Source organism: Phocoena sinus, chromosome 19, assembly GCF_008692025.1.
Source record: "Phocoena sinus isolate mPhoSin1 chromosome 19, mPhoSin1.pri, whole genome shotgun sequence".
NCBI classification, from domain to species: Eukaryota; Metazoa; Chordata; class Mammalia; order Artiodactyla; family Phocoenidae; genus Phocoena; species Phocoena sinus.
This window is the reverse complement of record NC_045781.1, coordinates 40390851-40412481: the sequence shown is the minus strand read 5'-3', so window position 1 is coordinate 40412481 and position 21631 is coordinate 40390851. Positions and strand designations below refer to the sequence as shown.

At 42.2% G+C, this 21631-nt stretch overlaps 1 protein-coding gene across 3 annotated transcripts in view; it reads right to left on the bottom strand.

The window, feature by feature from the left end:
* CTCF (CCCTC-binding factor) overlaps window positions 1-20664 on the bottom strand; it is a 48024-nt gene extending 27360 nt beyond the window's left edge. The window contains exons 1-3 of one of the 3 annotated variants that reach the window (XM_032613096.1): window positions 20439-20637; window positions 15381-15497; window positions 13957-14069 (exon numbers count right to left, since the gene is read on the bottom strand). The gene's annotated coding sequence lies outside the window, so the exon portion shown is untranslated. Of the gene's footprint in view, window positions 1-13956; window positions 14070-15380; window positions 15498-20438 lie in introns of all 3 variants that reach the window. The other 2 variants (XM_032613097.1, XM_032613095.1) reach the window with 2 other exon arrangements.
* Between the last annotated feature and the right edge of the window lie 967 nt (window positions 20665-21631).

The following is a 21631-nucleotide window of genomic DNA, read 5'->3' as shown; positions in this document are numbered from 1 at the left end:
TCTCTCATGTGTTTGGCTATCACCTTCAACTCAATGGCATTGGATAAGGAATAAAGAAACCTGGGGAATTTCCTCGCAGTCCAGTGGTTAGGACTCAGCGCTTTCACTGCTGTGGCCCGGATTCGATCCCTGGTGGGGCAACTAAAATTCCGCAAGCTGCAAGGTGTGGCTTGAAAAAAAAGAAAAGAAAGAAACCTAGATTCTAATCCCTAATCCAACCAAATGAGCTTGGCAAATGGGTTAGTCTTCTGGGCTGCAGTAGCACACAAAAAATGAAACTCTGAAGACCAGAGCCTTCCTGTATTCTCTACCATCTTGGTGAAAAACTGAAGCTTAGGAACACTTTTTAAAAAATCATTCTATCAACTTATGGGTAGAAGATGGGGCAGGAGGAGGTTGCGAACTCAGACTGAGGCAGAGTGAAACTGGCACATGGGGGTGAGGGAGCTGGAAGAGAGGAAACTGGTATTTGAGCACCACCCTGCCCTTGCTCACTGCTGTTCTCTCACTGTGAAAAAAACACATGCTGACTGGTTGAGTGGGAGGATACACAGGCCCAGACTCTAACGCAAAGGCCCCCGAGGTCAAGGCCCCTGAGGTCTGCCCATGCTCCTACACCACCAGCCTGCCTGAATCCTAGGGGAACCTGCTGGATCAGCCCTCCCCCTCTTGCCTGTCAGCTCTATATTGCTCAAATCTTTTAATCTTAAAACTCCTCTTAATGCCTCTTGACAATTTAGCATCTGCCATCTCCGTATTCCCCCACACTCAACCCCACACTAGCTGTCTCTATACCTTTACTTCTCTTCCATGCCTCATTTCACCAGTCTGGTTTCTGTTCCCCAATACTCTACTGAACTGCTCTGAAGTCAGCGATGGCCCTTAATTGGTAAATCCAAAGGAGACTTTTCTGTCCTTATCTGACTTGACCTCTCTGTGGAATTCAGCATCCTATTCTAGGCTTTATCCCAGAATTATGCCAGACCATCAGAAAGCTGGATATACTTGGGTCACATGGTCTTATCCCCTACAGAACTTGCTTTCACCAAGTTTTGTTTTGGCATTATGCCCTTGGCTTACACTAAAGTATACATGGGAGAAATTTCATTTGGAGTTACATGCTTAGAAAAGCTTTGCTTCAACTAAGCAATTTTTTTCTTTCACTGTGAGACCTATGTAACAGGATCATGTTACCATTACTTTAGCTGGCCACACCCTAATAAATCTTTTTCCTCTCAAACTATGTAGTAACCTTTTTTTTTTATGTAGTAACCTTTTATTCTAATTTATTCTAATTTGTATTTTCTGGGGTTCTGACTTTATATCATTTACCATTTGTATTTTCTATACATTTCTTCAAATTCTTTGTGGAACAAGATGAGCTATAAATAAACCTGAAATTGTATACACATATATATTTAATAGAAAATACAGAAAAACACAGAAATACAAAGTTGTAACAATCTTAACATAACCTCAATTCAAAATTTGCAGACCTATTTGAAGATCACAAAACTCTTCCAGGAGGCATAAAAGACCTCACTAAATAGGGGACACTACTATCTATATCCATGATCAGAAAGGCCAAACATTGTAAAGATGTTAATTATTTCTAGTTCATTTAATCTTCAAAATCTCTGAAAAATAAACAAGATATTGAGGATAGCAATAAAATTTCTGAAAAATGAAGCCCACTTTTTTTTTTTTTTTTTGGCCGCATTGGGTCTTTGTTGCTGTATGCCAGCTTCCTCTAGTTTCAACGAGCTGGGGCTACTCTTCATTGCAGTGCGTGGGCTTCTCATTGCGGTGGCTTCTCTTGCTGCGGAGCACGGGCTCTAGGCGGGCGGGCTTCAGTAGTTGTGGTGCCTGGGCTCAGCAGTTGTGGTTCGAGGGTTATGGAGCGCAGGCTCAGTAGTTGTGGCGCACAGGCTTAGCTGCTCCGTGGCATGTGGGATCTTCCCGGACCAGGGCTTGAACCCATGTCCCCTGTATTGGCAGGCGGATTCTTAACCACTGTGCCACCAGGGAAGTCCCCAGTAATTGTAAATTTTATAAGAATAAGACAAATACCAAAAGAGAAAGCTGGGAAAAGGACACAAGTACATCATTCAAAGAAATACAAATGGCAGATGAGTGAGAAAAAAAAAAACACAACCAAATCTCCTAAACATTGAGAGGAATACAAATTAAAATAATGTCACAGCATTTTACCTCTATTAAACTGTTAAGGCTCTTTTAAAGGATAACTCCCAGTGTTGGTCAAGGTGCAGTGAAATGAGCGAGGTAACTCACAGATACAGAGAACAATCTAGTGGTTGCCAGAGAGGAGGTGAGTTGGCAGGGTGGGCGAAAAAGGTGAAGGGGACTAGAGGTACAAACTACCAGTTACAAAATAAATGTTACAGAGAATAAAAAATATTAACTTTGTGTGGTGTGCAATCTAAAAAAATATCGAATCACTATGTTGCACACCTGAAACTAATATAATGTTGGAGGTAAACTATACTTCAATGAAAAAAACTCAAAAAAACAGTAAGGTAACTGGTGATATGAATCAAGAATTTTAAAAATATTCAAATTACTGTGATCCAGTAATTCCACTTCAGACTGTATGCCCAGAAATAATCAGAGGACTTCCCTGGTGGCTCAGGCTAAGAATCCGCCTGCCAATGCAAGAGACACGGGTTTGAGCCCTGGCCAGGAAGATCCCACATGTTGCGGAGCAAGTAAGATGTGCCACAACTACTGAGCCTGCGCTCTAAAGCCCACAAGCTACAACTACTGAGCCCGCGTGCCACAACTACTGAAGCCCGCGTGCTTAGAGCCCGTCCTCTGCAACAAGAGAAGCCACTGAAGTGAGAAGTTTACATACCGCAACGAAGAGTAGTCCCCGCTCACTACAACTAGAGAAAGCCCGTGCGTAGCAACGAAGACCCAATGCAGCCAAAAATAAATATTAAAAAAATAAATTAATTTTAAAAAAAAGAAATAATCAGAGATGAACACGAAGGTTATAAGGACATTATTAATCAGAGTGAATAATTATAAACAACCTAAAGGTACAACCACAGGAGAATAGTTAAATTTGGTAAATGATGATACATCCATGAAATAGAATATTATGCAGATATTAAAAATCATGTTTTAATATAATCCTTATATGAGGAAAATGCTAGTTCCATATCTAAAAAAAGCGGGGTGGGGGGGCAAGAGGAGAAACAGAATGGAATAGTCATTAAGAGCTTAGGCTTTCCAACCAGAGACCTGCATTCCAGTTCTGGTTCTTCTACTTACTAGCAGTGTGGCCTGGAGTGAGACATGCTACCCTTCTGTGCCTCAGTTTCCTTTTCTACAAAACAAAGATAATAATCGTATCCATTTCACTGGCTGTCATAAAGATTAAATAAAACAATGCAGGCAGAGCCTGGCTACTGTGCTCCTCTGTATCCTTATAGGTCACCCCAGAAGGCAATGAACACATGTTAGCTTAACATATGACCTTTCTGTTTCTTAGAATTCTAATCACAAACCTTAGATAAATTTTCCCCACAAAAATGACTTCTCTGATAAACTACCAATTATCTACAGAGTGAAGGTAGCAACCAGTAGACAGAATCTGGTGACTGATCAAATCCAGGAATGAAAGAGAAAAAGAGCCAAAAAGGAACAAAACAGCCTCCCAGGCTAGTCTATAAGTCTGTCCAGCATATTGCTTCCAGACTAAATCTTCCTGAAATGAGGCAGAAAAACTCATGAGGATTGAGGGTTACTCAATCAACTCCGAACTCTTTGGCTTCAATCCCAGAGTTCTGTATGATTTGTTAACATCCTTTTGACCCATCCAACCTCACCTTTGGGGTATCTCCCACACAAGAGCCTACTGTCTTGTCCCCTCCAGGTCAAGTTATCCCCTATTCAAAGTCTTCTCAACCTTGACCAGTGCAGACTGAACTCTAATTTATTTGTTTCATTTTGTTATTTTGTCTGTAATATACTGTTCTATGTATCTGTCTTTTCCCCTAATAGACTATTAGCTCGTTAAGGGCAGGAACTATGCCTTTTACTTCTAAATACTCTATAGCAATGAACACAAAAACAGTGTTAGGTAAGCAGCAGACATTCAATACTGGTGTCACTGTCATATGAAACATGTATAAATGGTTCCTGCACATGACAAAAGCAGGAAGAGAACATGGAAAAACAAAACCTTGTTTGTATGCTATGTGGAACCTTAACTATATGAATTTATATCCTTTATTGCTATGTTTGTGTCATTTCTCAAACAGAAAAAAATAAGTCTTAACAACACAAGTACAGGTTTAAGATTTCAAAAATCCTGCCACAAAAATAAAAGCTAATTGTGAATACATTAATTTTTGAAGATGTTAAGACTTAGTAATTTATCACCTGATTATGTGGCTAGATAGCAAATGTGTCAGGTTATTTCTCAAAGGAAAACAACCAAAATAACCTTTCATACTCACTAGTTCAGAGTTTAGTCATTTGGGGACACTGGTTATTATAAAATATACGTGTACTAAGAATAACACATGTGCATTGAGAATAAGACAGTAGAGAAGGACAATTTCCAGAAGTCTGCTTTATAAATAAAATCACCAAAACTTTTTGTTTAATACACTATTGTTGTTCTCTACAGGGACAACAGATAGCTAAAACCCCAACTTATTTCCTGGAGCATATCAGAAGACCGTCTACACTCTTGGGCAAGAAACAGCAGCCCCAACTCCCCACTGAGATTCCATAAGCCACAGCAATTCTGAAATAGCCTAACATGGAGGTCACCTAACAACTTGCCTTCAGACTGCTCAATACAAAACATCAGACATCATTAGAAGGCAGAGGAGAGAGGAGACACCTTGTAGCTTTCTCTTTTCTAGATCTTTAAATTAGAAGAATGTTTTTAGCCAGGAGGCTGAAAAACCTAGTCCAGTATTCTGACTGCAGAGGATACTAAGTGTCATTAGGACAAGGAAAAAAAAAAGGAATTACAAATAAGTAACCAGTTTCTCCTGAGAATGAAAGGAAAAGCTGACTTTTATTAGATGCAGAACACTAGCCAAAAATAACAAAAATTATTTACCCTTTTGGAACAAAAGTTAGGTTTAAAAAGTCAAATAAAATAACCATTTTATTCTACTATTTCTGAAAATATATACATCATCATCTTATCTGACAGCTTAAGATAACTCAAAGCAAAGTATCATGCTGATTAATACTGAGTACCAGGAAAGTTGCAAACTACCATAAAGAATGGGGAGGAGCTGAATGGAAAGGATGACTCAGTCTGAGAAGCAGAAAAACATTAGCGTCCATTTACTTCAGGGTGACTGGAAGCGGAAGCAGCCTTTATCTGAAGTAGCACTCACCTACTTGGTCACATGTACACCTTTCTCTTCCCTGTTGTGTGCCATTAACTTTAATAAGAACAGATGGGGCATTTGGGGGAGGGGGGAGAAGTAATTAAAAGGGAAATAAAATTGTATCTCTTTTAAGTAAAAAAGGTTAAGAGCACCCCAGTTTTTAACCCACCCTTCTCCCCATTTGTTAATATTAAAAGGTGCAGTCAAAGCAGAACAATGATTCTAACAGCTACTTGAAAAAATCTATTTATGGAGAGCTTTGAACCTAGGAGATAAGGAAATACATACATACTAATAAAATATTTGTAATTGCAACAATATTAATTCAACAATATGGTGAAACAACCATAGGAGGTGAAAGAATTCTTTTGCTACAAAGAATAAGAAGTGCTACACCAATAATAATTCTTTTATCAAAAGGCACCTGATGCTGGGTACACAGAAATTAATTTCCCTTTTAATTACTTGGAAAAAAAAGTCCTAACTGCACAGGGCTTGGTTCTCAGAGAGCTCCTCAGCTGACAGGGAGACAAAGAGAACAAGAAACAAGAGCTATATAGCGTGTGCTATAACAGAGGTTAACACATACTTCCCACCATCCTGGCAAAAAGGATAGCTTAAGCTGGTGAAGGAGGCCTTTAACAAGAGGAATTGCTAAAGGTGGATCTTAAAGGATAAAATAGACCTTGACAGGCGAACTACAGCAGAGAGAAACATTCTAGCAGAGGAAACAGTAAATGGAAAAGACTTAAATATGTACCGAATTAGATAAACCTTGTGCAAAAAAATTCAAGTGGGACTGCATTAAACCACCTTGTTTATTATTGTGACCTGGTTTCATAGGTCATGTTCTAGGCCCTCATTAAGGGTACCCTGTTTATTTCACTTATTGGACGTGAAACAGAAGACAAAGCCTTTCTGGCAGTCAGCATCCTAGTGCCACAGTATGGATTGGAGGCTGCCTCCCAGGCACGAGCTATCCCTCTCTGCTTTCTACAGCCTGAATGACACTTTTGCTGGCATACAGCAACCTAATGCCTCATTTCTCCTTGTTCTCCCAAGGGGGACTATGTCAGAGACCACCAGGTCCCTCCTTGCCCTGCTCCAGGCCCATAATCCTGAAAGCAGCTCAGAGTTAAGACTGTCTTTAGAGTGCTCCTACAATGTTTCATCACTGAGAATATGAGAAAGGTTGGGGATGTACAGCAAGTATCACCTTGAATAAATAATTATGTTATAAAAAGGAATAAATTACACACATACAGTGTAAAATATACAGTACATCTATGGATTGGGGGCAGGTTCTACCTGAGCAGTGGTTCCCAAACCTGGTTGGTGTCAAAATCACCTGGTGAGCTTTCAAATGCACAGATCCCAGAGATTCTGATTCAATAGGTCTGGGGTGGGACAGATCTTATTTCAAAAGGTCCCAAGGTAATCCTGATATAGAATGTCTGCTGACTATGGCTTTGAAGTGACTGACCTATTGATAGAACACAACAGTTATGCACCCTAAATGCAAGTCGACATAAATCAAAACCACTCAAATACCCATGGTTTTCTACTATTAGAATTTTTGGTTCATTCTTTACAACAAAGAATCATTTCATTTATTTATTTGGAATAATAATAAAAAAAAGCCTACCTCAAAACTAGTATGATTCCCATATAAGCAATAATGGAATGTATGACTCAAGAAGCAAGTTCTAAAATTTCACCTCTATTGTGGGTAGCATCAATATCAAAAGATCTCTCTAGATGGTATGGACAAGCTCAACATACGACAAAAGGAAAAAGGGGGAAAGAAAAAGAGAAATGGACACACATAACGGAGTGAATTCATGGTTTTGCAGTGTGTCAGTGACCACGTGGCCACTGCTCCAGGATCTCTATAACCCAGTACTCACTCCTGAAGGCTACTTTGTAGAAACAAGACCATTTTATTTGGTAAATGGGATCTCCTATAAGGTCAAGGTTAAATCAGAAGTCAACAGCTTAAACAATGTCTGTACTAAAGGCATAGTAATAGCAATAATAAGTGGCAACATACTGCCTTTGAACAAAGATCAAAAAACAGTTAATATGAAAAAAATACAGAGACATCCTTAGTGAGTAAACAGTATAGCATAAAATATGAATAATAGTTAAAGTGTTGTTCAACAGAACAAAGAAACCTGAAAAACAGAAAAAGGCTATACACGCATAGGAACACAGAGAAGTTTAAACAATAAAAGAAACAAAATGCTACTTTGAACTAATATTAGGTTATAAAAACAAGTAATCTGTCAACTTGGTTACTCCTGAGAAATACGGAAACAAATAGAGGAAAAAAAGAAATATAAAACGTAAAATAGACAGCTAGTGGGAAGCAGCCACATAGCACAGGGAGATCAGCTCTGTGCTTTGTGACCACCTAGAGGGGTGGGATAGGGAGGGTGGGAGGGAGGGAGACACAAGAGGGAAGAGATATGGGAACATATGTATATATATAACTGATTGACTTTGTTATGAAGCAGAAACTAACACACCATTGTAAAGCAATTATACTCCAATAAAGATGTTAAAAAAAAAAGAAATACAGACAAAAGCTTAATCAAATACTCAAAAGACAAGACAAAAGAAGGATCAAAGGCCTTGTCCGCCAAGGAGCTGGAAAGTAAAAAATGTATTATATAATAAAATTTATTCCCAACAGGAAACCGAGTCAGTACTATTTTATAGTCTCAACATATACCTACAACAAAAAGATTTTAAACAGAAGTAGAAAGCTGTAAGATACAAATAAAACAGAAACACAAGAAATACTAAAAACAATTAGGGTGTCCTCTATTATTATAGTTCTGTACCATACTTCTGTGAATGTATAGTACCTTGCACACACTTAACAATTTGTGACAGTGACTATGCTATGCTATACCAGAATTTTGTAATACCAGAGTTTATCTAAAAAGTAGTAGGCTGGGGGCTTCCCTAGTGGTGCAGTGGTTAAGAATCCACCTGCCAATGCAGGGGACATGGGTTTGAGCTCTGGTCCGGGAAGGTCCCACATGCCGCGGAGCAACGAAGTCTGTGCGCCACAACTACTGAGCCTGCAAGCCACAACGACTGAGCCTGCAAGCCACAACTACTGAAGCCCCCACGCCTAGAGCCCGTGCTCCACAACGAAGTGTAGCCCCCGCTCACCTCAACTAGAGAAAGCCCATGCGCAGCAACGAAGACCCAACAAGCCAAAAATAAATTAAATAAATAAATAAATTAAAAAAAAAAAAAAAAAAAAAAAAAAAAGAATCTACCTTCCAGTGCAGGGGACATGGGTTCGATCCCTGGTTGGGGAACTAAGATGCCACGTGCTGTGGGGCAACTAAGCCCATGTGCCACGCTACTGAGCCCACGCTCTGCAACTGGAGAGAAGCCCAAGTGCCGCAATGAAGATCCTGCGTGCTGCAACTAAGACCCAAAGCAGCCAAAAAAAAAAAAAAAAATAAGATAGTCTACCAGACTGGCTCTCCCCCCACTCCATTAGGGTATGTTTCAAACTAGAAAGGCTGCTCTAAGTCAGGGTATAATTCCCCCCGCCCCCGCCCTCCCCACTGCACACAAAGCATCAAGATATCTGTCTGCTCTTTTCTTCAAAAGCCCTCACCCATCTAGGACATTTTAGGACTCTATTTCCTCCTTCCTTGTTGGGTAAGCTAGTGTATCACCTACCTCTTTCAAAATAAGAAACACAGGATTTAATTTCAGTGTGAAAAATGCTTAGAGCTATAGCTATATACTTGATAGGATTCTGAATAGATTAAAGTCTATGCACTCAAATTTACAATTAACTTGGCTTTCATTCAAAGTCAATTTACTCTTATTTTAGAAATAATTCAAACCATGGGGAATAAGAAGACATGAAGTATTAGAGGCAAACAGCTAAGGCCAACAACAAGGAATAGTTTAGAAAGCTTAACATTTAGCAATAAGGAAGTATGTTCCCAGTAATTTGAGGTAACATAGGGTATCTAACAAGGAAAATGTTCATAACATGTAACATGAAAAAAGGTTACAAAAGAGGACACAGGATAGGATTCCAGCTTAGTTTAACAAAACAAAACAAAAAATACAACAAAACTAGACAAACAGCAATTCTGTTGAGATCCCCTACCTTAAGTCAGGCCGACATTATATCTTGCCTGGCCAAGTGCGATGGCCTCCTGACTAGTTTCCCTGCTTTCCCTCTTGCTCCATTACCACCCATTTTTTACACAGTGGCCACAGATTTCTAAAATATAAATTCATTATCAGCAAGGAGACTTCCCTTCTGAAACCTCCCATGCTATAAAACTCTTAGGCTGAAGTCTAAACCCTTTCACTGGGCCTACAGGGTCCTTCAAGGTCCTATCAGCAGATCTGCATCCAGCCTCATCCACTCTGCTCTAGTCACTGCTTTCAGTATCCAGAACGTCCTAGGTTTCTTTTCTCTTGCCTCTGGGTCTTTGTACATGCCACTCTCTCTTCTAGGAATATATAAGCAGTTCAACGTCTATGAATTTATCGTATAGATACATGAGTACATGTGCCCAAAGAGCTGTACGCAAGAAGGATAATTATTATAGCATCTTTCTCTAATAGCAAAAGATCGAAAACAACTCAAATGTCCAGAACAATGTGCATAGTATGCTACCATTTGTGTTTTTTTAAAAAAAGATACATAAACACATGTTTATATATATGTAGAATTTTCTCTGGAAGGATATATGAAAAATTGGTAATATTTATTACCTCTGGGGAAGAAAACTGAGGGATAAGAGGCAGGGGGAAGTTATTACTTTTCACTATTATCATTTTGTACTGTTTGAAATATTTCCTCTCATGTCCTTGTATTGAATGTGGTAGTCACAGAATACTTGCACAATTACATGTTGTTGTTGTTGTTGTTGTTTTTGCCGTATGCGGGCCTCTCACTGTTGTGGCCTCTCCCGTTGCGGAGCACAGGCTCCAGACGCACAGACTCAGTGGCCATGGCTCACGGGCCTAGCCGCTCCGCGGCATGTGGGATCTTCCCGGACCGGGGCACGAACCCGTGTCCCCTGCATCGGCAGGCGGACTCTCAACCACTACGCCACGAGGGAAGCCCTACATGTTGTTTAAAAAACTGTACCGTATGTACATGCCCATTTACAAAAGTGGAGGAAAAAACCGAAAGGAAACACACCGAACTATTAATAGTGTTTACCTCTAGGGAAAAGAGTAAAAGGTTCGTTAGGTTCTAGTATAATTCTACAATTGTTAGACTCTACCAAAGAATGAAACTAAACATTACTCGAATGATACAAAAAAAGTTTAAGACCAAATTTAAGTAAGGAAAGTTTTAAGAATTGTCACTGCAACCTCAATTCCCTCTAACACTTGGGCAGATACATGGCTGCCAGTGCCCTCTACCTGCCTGCACTTTTGCAACTGTTCCTGCAAGGCTCTCGAGCCTAGCTTTACTAGGCAAAAATACTTTTATTATTTCTTTATACTTATTGGAAAGCTTCAGTACTACTTCCTATTGTATTGTATTCCTTTTTCCCTTTAAAAATTATACAATACAGATAATAGGAGAAAACTCTGATAAGCAAGAATATGAACTTATATATAAACATGCTGGTTTATATCCAGTCCCCTCCCCATATATACACGTATTTACTCTCACACGAAATCACATTGTGCATACTATTTGATAATCTGCTTTCTTTATGTAGCATGTCTCAAATCCCTCTCCATTTCAATATATTTCTAGATGTATTAAAATGGTTGCATGACATTCTATTACAGTTGTCCCTGGGTATCCACAGGGAATTGGCTCCAGGACACCCCCCAGCCCTGGCCAGATACCCAAATCTGTGGATGCTCAAGTCCCTTATATATAAAATGGCACAGTATAATGGTCCCTCTTTATCGCAGTTGGTTGAATTTGCAGATACAGAGGACTATCTGTAAATAGGTGTATTATAATTTAATTAGTCCTCTATTGTTGAATATTGTTACTCCTAAATTTTGATAATTCTGAGAAAAAAAACCTATTTGCATTATAAAATAACTATGTTATAAAACTACAGAAAACCAAGAAAAGTCACCCCAAACCTAACCACCCTCACACTACTAGTTTATTTTGTTCTGACTAGTGTTTTGATGCCTATCCATTTGGTCTTTTTTTCCTTGGCATTCATTCATTCAAACAAGCTCTTGCTATATGCCAGGTTATTACTGTTTGAGTTTTTCTTTACTTTTCTTTCATAACAATTTTTTGTACCATATTTTAATTTTTTTCTTCAAGTTTTACTTAGATATAATTGATGTATATCATTGTAATAAGTTCAAGGTGTACAGCATATGATTTGACTTACATACATCATGAAATATTTACCACAGTAAGTTTAGTGAACATCCATCATTTCATACAAATATAAAATTAAAGAAATAGAAAAAAATATTTTTCTCCATGATGAGACTCTTAGGATTTACTCTTAACTTCCATATATAACATACAGCAGTTGTTAATTATACTTATCACCTTGCACATATAAGCACCCTAAGTGCTTATGTATCTTATACATAAGTACTTATGTATCTTATAAATGGAAGTTTGTATCTTTTGACTGCCTTCATCCAATTCCCTGCCTACCCCTCCCCCCACCATGTACTATATTAAAAAACAAAAACAAAAACTTCTCATAAGCATTTTGCTGGTTAATAGTCTTCCCAATCAGCTTTTTTTTAGTGGTTGTCGAACATCATTCCAACATGAGATTTGATCCTGTTTACTTATCCGTTTGTCTGCTGTTCAATATATTTTCTGATTAACTTCCTGATAAGTCCCACTTAAGTTCACTTAACTTTTGTACTCTCTGGTGGTCATCACTATTCGATTTAATGCAAAATATATACAATGACCAACTACTGCTAAAGCGTAAAGATCATCGCTTTACCCCTATGTAGCACATTATAGTTAGTTACAAACACACAGCTGACTCTCAAAGAACATGGGGTTTAGGGGAGAGCTGAACTTCCATGTAGTTTAAAATCCAAGTTTAATTTATAGTCAGCCCTCCATATACACCACACCCTCATTAGTGGATTCAGCCAACTGTGGGTTGTAGCACCTTAGTATTTACTAGTACCGTAGTATTTACTGTGGGGGGAAAAAAAAATCTGTGTATAAGTGGACCAAGCAGTTCAAGCCCACATTGTTCAAGGGCCAACTGTATATATTTCCCCCTAACGATACTACATTTAACTGTCATAAGCCTCCAATACAGTAGATATATCATTTTACAAATGGGAAGGAAGGGACAAGGAAGTAACCCTTAATGAACTTGCCACAGCTATTAAGCTGCACACTGGCTAAGCCCTGGTGCCCTAGTAAGATTAAAATCTAATTTTATGCTTCCTTTGTATTTCCTGATACACCTAGATCAGGGTCTCTCCTCCAGAAAGCCTTTCCCAACACCTTTCACTAACTTCTGTAACTGACCATCCTCCCTGCACCCTGAACATAGTTTTATCAGAGCACTGACAACACTTATTTATAGATCTCTTACCCCATACTCTACTTAAGACCCTCAGGAAAAAGAACTTTTTCTTACTCATCTTGAAATCCCCAGTCACCTAATGCACTCCCTGGCACAAAGTAGAAAGGCAAGTGTTCAAAGGATGGAATGAGCACATTACAAGTGCTCAATAAATAAATATTGCAGGTATTTAGAGCACATCTGAGTTGATCCAATTTACATCATTTCAGAGAAAGTCACACTTCAGTATATCTAGAACCAGTTAGGTTCAAATATAAAACCTGTATTCAAAGAGCAGGCATTATCATTATCAATACAGAAAATGTAATTCTTAAGTGCCATTTACATTAAGAGCAATACTCTAGTAACAATACTTAGAAATTGTAAAACACACAAAACAGTTAAGAATAGATGCTTTCAAATAATTATTTTAGAAGTCATAAGGTCCATAGCTTAGGATTTAGCCATTTTATTATGACTCTGACTAACCTGAATGGGGGCGGGGGGGGGAGGGTACAAAAACCAGTATAAATTGTTAATTATGCTTGAGTTAATGTGACATTTGTTTTCAAAATTCTGTTTTATAGAATTTACAGTTTTAGACCTGATTTTGCTCATTACTGCTGCTTTTCTTTTAAATTATAATTCTTATATCATTGGAATGGTCTTGATGACTTGGTCCAGCCATCTAGAACTGTCTACCAATCTGCAAAGAGCTCTTGTTCATGTTGGGCATGTGTAGTAACATGCATACAAGCAAACAAGCTCCATTTAATACAATTTAACTTCTACAGTCCACAGTAGATACTACAGGGGACAAAGTAAGGAGCTGGATGGTAGAGCTGTTACATAGCTCGAAAGTACTGCTTCTCAAATGTTTGCACCATAGTACCTATACAAATAGGGCTTCCCACTCCCAAGCACTCGTGCCCTATTTTGTTGAAGACCTGTGTTATCTTAGACAGTCATAGAGTTCACATTCTTCTCCTAAAATATACGTCTGCTTTAATGTAAGAAAATTTGTAATTACTTACCAGTTAAATTACTTAACTCACCGCCCCCTCAGTGAGCACAATTGAAGCTCCAAGAAGATGGGTCATGTTTATCTTGTGGCTTCAAGTACCCCGGAATCATACCACTTTGTACCCTAAGGGTATTCATATCCCAGTTTGAGAACCAGGGATCTAAACAATTAAACTAGTCATAACACTTAAAAGTGACCAAAACGTTCTTACAACCCCATTCCCAAAACTCTTAAGGCTAGTTTTCTCAGTAACTTTTCAAATCAGTATTGTTTCTCTTTTCAGCAGCTCATTAGTATGCACTGTGTGTCAACATTAAAAGAACCTGCAGGGCACAAGATATTTCTGGAGCGACAGAATACTAGCACATACATCTTATCCTTCATATCTATCGAGGTACCAAGCTGCCCACTTGGAAAACAGAGCTGAAGAAGAGAAAAGCTTTCACTCCTGTTCCCTTCCTCCTCTCTATTTTCCAGGCACAGCTTGTAAGAAAAATCTTAATAGTCATTTAGATGATTCATTCATATAAGCTTATCTAATCTCAGCATTTGTAACCCTCACTTTTACACTCCTTTTCGCCATTACACAAGTGCAATTAAACTATTTTCACATTTTTTAGGGGATAAGAAAGATGTTCTTCCTGGTAGCCTGAGATGATTTTCACACCTAGAACCCTACTTTATTGTTAATGAAATCCCAAAGCCCAGTAGACTCTGACATTTATGAGAGGCCTGTTTCAAGTTCCCTATACTGTTCATTATATTTCATAGCAGAAATTGTAGGCTAAAGTAAATTTTAAGTGACCCTTGCAAATGTTTTTAAAAAAATTATTTATAATGACTGTAACACTATGAAGAAAACATGGGTTATCAGCTAGGTTAACTCAAATTAAGTGAGACAATTTTTATCTAGGATACCAGCTTCCCCAATAATAGGATTCCATCTGTTCCTCATCAAAATTACAAATTGCCACAAGCCCTGGACTTCTGAGGTCATTTGCCAAGAGTCAAAATATACATTTTGGAATGTATATTTGGGTTGAATGAAATGTGTATTTGGAATGTATTTTGGGTTTCTACAGAAAAGCAGCCACCATATCCTTGTGTCTTTCGATGTACATACTCAGAATGGTACTTGATGCTTTATACACATTCTCATCAACTCCGAGAATAGTCTCTTTAACTGGTATTATTCTCACAAATAAGGACTGTAGGAGTAGAAAGGTTAAGTAATTTGCCCAGTGTCACCCAGCTAGTATACAACAGTGCACGCAGAGTTTCAAATGGAGTACTGCCTGAACATAAAGCTTGTATGCCCTCAATCACCCACTGTCCTGTATGTCCTATACCCAAGAATGATCCAGCAAATCCTCCAACCCCAGGAAGGTCTTATTACTCTTATTTTTAAGACCAAGAAATGGAAACAGCATTTACCTCTCCGTGGCTGCAAAGTCAGTTTGAGCAGGGAAGACAGAACTCAGCTCTCAAGCCTCTGGTCAGCAATCTGTCCACTACTGCATCTTGTTCTTTGGCCCCAGGTCTGTGATCATTCTAAAATAGAAGCACAAATCATTTTATGAACACCAAACACACACAAATGCAGATACAGTATGAAAAGCAAAATGAGGGCAAGAGGAAGACTAATAAAATTGGGAAACAATATACTTGCTAAAATGTCACATTACTAATTGACATGCTGTAAATGTCTATCAAGTCAATAATAAAACCTTCACTTATTTTTTAATTTTAATTTTTTACAGTACGCGGGCCTCTCACTGTTTTGGCCTCTCCCGTTGCTGTGCACAGGCTCTGGACGCACAGGCTCAGCGGCCATGGCTCACGGAGCCAGCCGCTCTGTGGCATGTGGGATCTTCCCGGACCGGGGCACGAACCGGTGTCCCCTGCATCGGCAGGTGGACTCTCAACCACTGCACCACCAGGGAAGCCCCCTTTACTTATTTTTTTAAACATGTGCTAAATATATAAAGAACTGAAGATTTCTGATTATCAAAATAGCACCCCATTGTGACCTTGCAACCAAATAATGTAAATACAGTTAAACTACCAAAAAATTAATTCTTACAGATGCAGTAATACTCCTTTAACAGTTTATTTCCTTATCTTCAGCAAGTAGTGGTTTTATTGATTAAGTTAGTTTAAACCACAAGTAAAGACTGTATTTTTCATGTAATAAGATAACTATGGGGGGAGCTTTCACTACTGACCTTTGAAAATCCTAGAAGCACAGCAACGAAATATCTTTTTTTAGACAGATAACAAAATACTTTTAGGTCATATTGTTACTTGACAATTCTCTCCCTAAAATACAAATAAATGGACTGTAAGGCTTCAGGCAATGGCAGAGTGGTACTTAACTCCGTGGGGGGGAGAAACTCCCAAATGAAATGAAAGAGCTAAATTTAAACATTTCCAAAGAATTTGGCATATGAGGTAATTAAGAGGGAACCCATCTCATAACTAAAGCCCACAAAACTAAACTGATATAATACTTTACCAGATGAAGGTAAAGAAAAGTCTCCTCTGTTGAAAAGGCAACTTATAACAACATAAGAAGAGAATTAGTGCATTTAGTCCACGAAACACTTTTGTATTGGAGTCCATATATTGTCACTAATGTGCGTCAAAAGGAATGAAATTTTATGCCCCTGAAAACTGATGGGTGACTAAAATAAGATCAAGTGTGGAAAAATCACTATTCTTGGGGTATATGTTAGCAGTCTATATGCAATGCCACATCTTTGCATTCAAATACTAAACACCGAGAAAATGCACAAAGGTACTTCCAGGGAAGATATGAAGACAACAACTAGAGAAAGTCTGGGGATGTTTTAAAAAAAATATATGGTATGCCAAATCTACACATTTAATTGTGAACCACCGTCTTCAAAGTTATACATTACTTGCCATTATTGTTCTTTCTAAACCTGTATACTCTTTCTCAAAGCATTAAATTATGACAAATCCTACTTGTTTGAAGAGGGACCTAATTTTTGGCAAAAAAGCTTCTAGTCGTCTGAAACCAAGATAGGTAAACAAGTTAGACAGATGGTCAACTAGGTTTCTGGTTTAAAAAAATGAAATACAGCCTATAAAGTAGTTAACGTAGAGTGAATTTGATGCCAGTAGTATCCCTGAAGCAAAAAAACAGCCTCCGGAGGAACATTCTGCCAGCAGGCACCACTCTGCAAGGCTCTGCCTCAGGGCCCTAGTCAGCCACAGGTGGCTTCTGCCACTCCCAAGGAACTCCCCAAGCCACTCAGAGAAGTCCTTGGTGGGTGCCCTCATTTTTTCTATGTCCTTTAAAGCAAAATCCTAAAGCTCTTAAAATTTGAATGCATATTAAGGATAACTTTTACAGCTCCTGTTTTTTTTTTTTTTTTTTTGCGGTACACGGGACTCTCACTGTTGTGGTCCCTCCCATTGCTGAGCACAGGCTCCGGACGCGCAGGCTCAGCGGCCATGGCTCACGGGCCCAGGCGCTCCGTGGCAATGTGGGATCTTCCCGGACTGGGGCACGAACCCGCGTCCTCTGCATCGTCAGGCGGACTCTCAACCACTGCACCACCAGGGAAGCCCTACAGCTACTCTTAAATAAGCAGTATTTTCCTATGTTTACCAGCTACTCTTAAATAAGCAGTATTTTCCTAGGTAGGTAATCATTCCTGTTGTAATCTTCCTCATACTAGTGATTTAAGTTTCTTTGGGTAAACTTATGTCCTCAATTTATTCTCTCTGTAAACTTAGTTTTCCAATAAAAACAAAGGGGACTTCCCTGGTGGTCCGGTGGTTAAGACTCTTAAAAAAAAAAAAAAAAAAAGACTCTGCACTCCCAATGCAGGGGGCACCGGTTAGATCTCCGGGTTCTATCTCTGGTCAGGAAACTAAGATCCCGCATGGTGCGCGGTGCAGCCAAAACAAAGTATGAATCCTGGCATACAGGAAATCTTAAAGGACAGCAACTCTGTAGACAAGATCTATACCATTAAAACGACATAAAGGGGACTTCCCTGGTGGCGCGGTGGTTAGGAGTCCATCTGCCAATGCAGGGGACACGGGCTCGAGCTCTGGTCCAGAAAGATCCCGCATGCCGTGAAGCAACTAAGCCCATGTGTCACAACTACCGAGCCCACACAACAAGAGAAGCCACCACAATGAGAAGCCTGCGCACGGCAAGGAAGAGTAGCCCCCCCCCGTCGCGACAACTAGAGAAAGCCCACGCACAGCAAGGAAGACCCAACACAGCCATACACATACACATACATACATACATACATAGAGTATTAAAAAAAAAAAAAGACATAAACGATGTGTAAGACCAAGAAGCTGATGGCTGTACATGGCACAACTGAAATCAAGAAGCAAAACATGGTCTATGGAGCACAGTGCTACTGGGAAAACAAGCTTTCCTCCCGACTCAACTACAGACCCGCTGGATTTTAACCCGTGTGGACCTTATTTTAATAAGTAAAACATGCCACCTGCCATCCATAATTTCAAAAGGAAAGTAAAACTGAAAATTACAAAAATGCCAAAAATTACACAAACGGACTAACGTTTTGGACAATTAAGCGTGGTTCTATTCTCAAGCCTGATGCTCCATCAACACTACTGCATTTAGTTACTTAGGGCAACTTTATTATGGAGGAGAGGGAGAAGAAACATTTTTGTAGGGTTCAAAAAAGTAATGTTGAAAACACTCCCCTATGGAGGCATTTGCTGCAGAATCCTACAGATTGAGATTACACACAGTAGACCGGTCAATTTTGCTTAGCACCAAGCTGTTTTAATATCCTCATAAACTTAACATAGCCTCCCCACTCCCCCTCCCCGCTATTTAATCAAGACTTTCCTCTCTCCAAAGCAACCCCAGTTGATACATCAAGTGCTGCACGATATTGTATTAAGGTACTAGAATATTTGAGGGAAAATAAAAAACTGGCAATTCGACAGGAAGCTTTTTAATGATGCAAGAGAACTTAAGGACAGAATAAATTTAACATACATTCCCTGTTTAACTTCTTTTGCCACCTAAAGGGGACCTGGAATTTTAACTTTCCTATTTGATGTAAACTCAAAGAAAGCAGGAAGACGCAACATATGCGAATGTTTACTTATTGCTGAACTCAGGGCTGCAGGAAGTCAGCTACTAAAAAGTAGTTACATTACGCGTAGATATTTATAAACCAACTGCAACTAGTGACCCAGGATTTAATTACAACATCATCCCTCATATTTCAGCATATGGGCAAATTACCAGTGGAGTCAAGAATAAATTCATTCTGCCCTACTGGCGCTTTAGATCGGGTTGCACAATCCCGGGGCAAAACTGCCTTCGCCTAGCCCTAAAAGCATCAGGTACTAAATACCGTAGTAAGTTAGCGTCAGGACGTTTTAAAGCGAGACGGAAACTCAAGAGTTGCCTGAACCAATTTAGCCAGCCCATAATCCCGAATTCAGGAATCTGTCACGTCACTTGAGATCATAATGAAATTAAGTTTTGATCCCTTTGAGATCTCTTAGCGCACGAAGTCAGGCTCCTATCACTGCGAGAGGAATCCGACCCTGGCTCGAGAAAAACTTGTGGAACTCGTGTCCTTTCCGCCCACCGTGGGGGGGGGGGGGCCGCACCGGTCGGGTCGGGCGAGGAGCCCGGGCGCTAGTTTGGGGGCGCAGTGGGGCTCGGCGGGGGCGGCGAGCGCGCATCCCCCCGCCCGCTCAGGCGGCGTCGAGGCGCGAGCAGCTCAGCCAGCCTTGCAGAGGGAGCTCTCGGCAGCTCTGGGGTCCCTCTACTCGCAGCCGCAGCAGCGCCGCCTGCGCCACTCGGTGGAGACGGAGACCAGCGGCGGCGACGCGCGGACTGGGAGCGACCGCGGAGCAGCCGGGCGGCGGGGGACGCTCGCAAGGCCGCAGGGTAGGTTCCGGGACTGGGCAGGCTGGAGGATGGGCAGCCCGAGAGGCGTCGGCAAGAGCCCGACACCCATACTGCATGGAGACCTGGCTGCGCGCGCGGTGGCTGGGTGTCGACACTTGAGCGAGGCGGGCGCGGAAGCCGGGGAGCGGAGATCGCCTCTCGGCTGAGGCCACCCATGACGGGAGGGGCGGAGGGCAGAGGGCGGGCCGCGGCCGGGTGATCGCTCAGGCCAAGAGCTGGCCTCGAGGGCAGAGACAAAGGAAGGAAAATGGAGTCGCCAGCGCGCGGGCCTCTGTCGGTGCCACCGCCGGAGGCCTAGCGCGCCGTAGGAGGGAGGCCTAGCGAGCGAGCGAGCGGGCGGACGGGGTGGGGGGGGGGCGGCCGGGCCGCGGCGGCGACGGGCAATGGCGGCAGCCGCGCCGCAGCAGGGACGGTAGAGGGAGACAAACACCCCCCGGCGGCGGCGCTGGCGCCGGGCTACAGCCAGCGCCGACCGGAGCGGCCCCATCGTGACACCTAGAGGCGGCCCGCGAAACCTCCTCCACCCGGGGCCCCCTTACCTCCGCGCCACACCCCCCGCAGCGCTCGCTCCGCCGCCGCTCCACCGCTCCGGCCACCCGGCGTCCCCAGCCAGCTCCGCGCACCCGCACCGGCTACCGCCACCGCCGCTGCCGCCAAAGAAGCAGCTCCGCGCACGGTTTAATCGCTCCACAGACTCGGACACAAAATGGCGGCGGCGCGGTGCAGTGCGCCTGCGTCGGCGCTGCCGGGGCCGCGGGTGCTGATAAGGGAAGAGACGGGTGGGGGGGCCGGTCGGGCGACGAGTGGAGGGCGGGGGAGGAAAGGTGAGGGGAGGGGTTCGCGCAGGGCAGCATGGGAGGCGGCCCCGGGCGCCAACTTTCAAAAGCGGGCGCGATGGCGTCACGGGACGCGCTGCGGGTCGCGTCACGCCGCACGCGCCCTAGAACGGTCGCGCGTGGGTTCTTAGGGAGGCCGAGGTCCGGGTTCCCGCTGGGTGGGGCTCCCTGGGCGGAGGCAGTCGCCTCTGGGCGGTCCAGGATCCCGGCCCGGTTGACCTGGTTCCTTAGCTGCAGTCACCCGCTCTGAATCCGTAAGGGAGGGGGTTGGGGGGGAGGGTGTTTGGAGGAAGCGCGCGCGGGGCTAGGCGGTGGGGCTGAGGCGGTTCTTAGGCGGGGCCCCGCCCCAGTCTCCTCCCTAGCAGGGCCGGACCCGCCCTCCGAGCGCAGCTCCGCAGCCCGCCACCGGGTAAGGCCGGGCGGGTCCCTTCTCACTCCCGGCTCCTCAGAAACAATCCAGCGCCTGCGAGCCACGGCAAGCAGGGCTGTCCTTGCCCCGCGGTTTTGGGGGATCTCTCCCCCCTACAAGAGGGCCTCCTAATACCGGGTGTGAGAGAAGAGGGCGAGGGCTTTCTGGTGTGCCCAGGCCATCTCAGCCCGGAGAGGCCAGAAGAAGGCCAGACTTGATGCTTTTATACGATCATAGCAGTCTTCTGCTAAAAGGACTTTCTGTATTTGGAGCGGCGTAATTGTGTATTTTAAAACGTACATTTCTTGTTTTTGCCCGAGAGCTGTTGAGCTCTTTGTGGGCGGGGTCCTTCAACCCCTCACAGTGCGGTCGCCCCTCCCCCTCCCTGAGATGCACCTGCGGACTCTACCCAACCAGCGGTAAAATTCCCTGAAGACTGACTGGAAGATGTTCTGGTGGCTCAGGGAGGAGAGTCTTTGTTACTTAT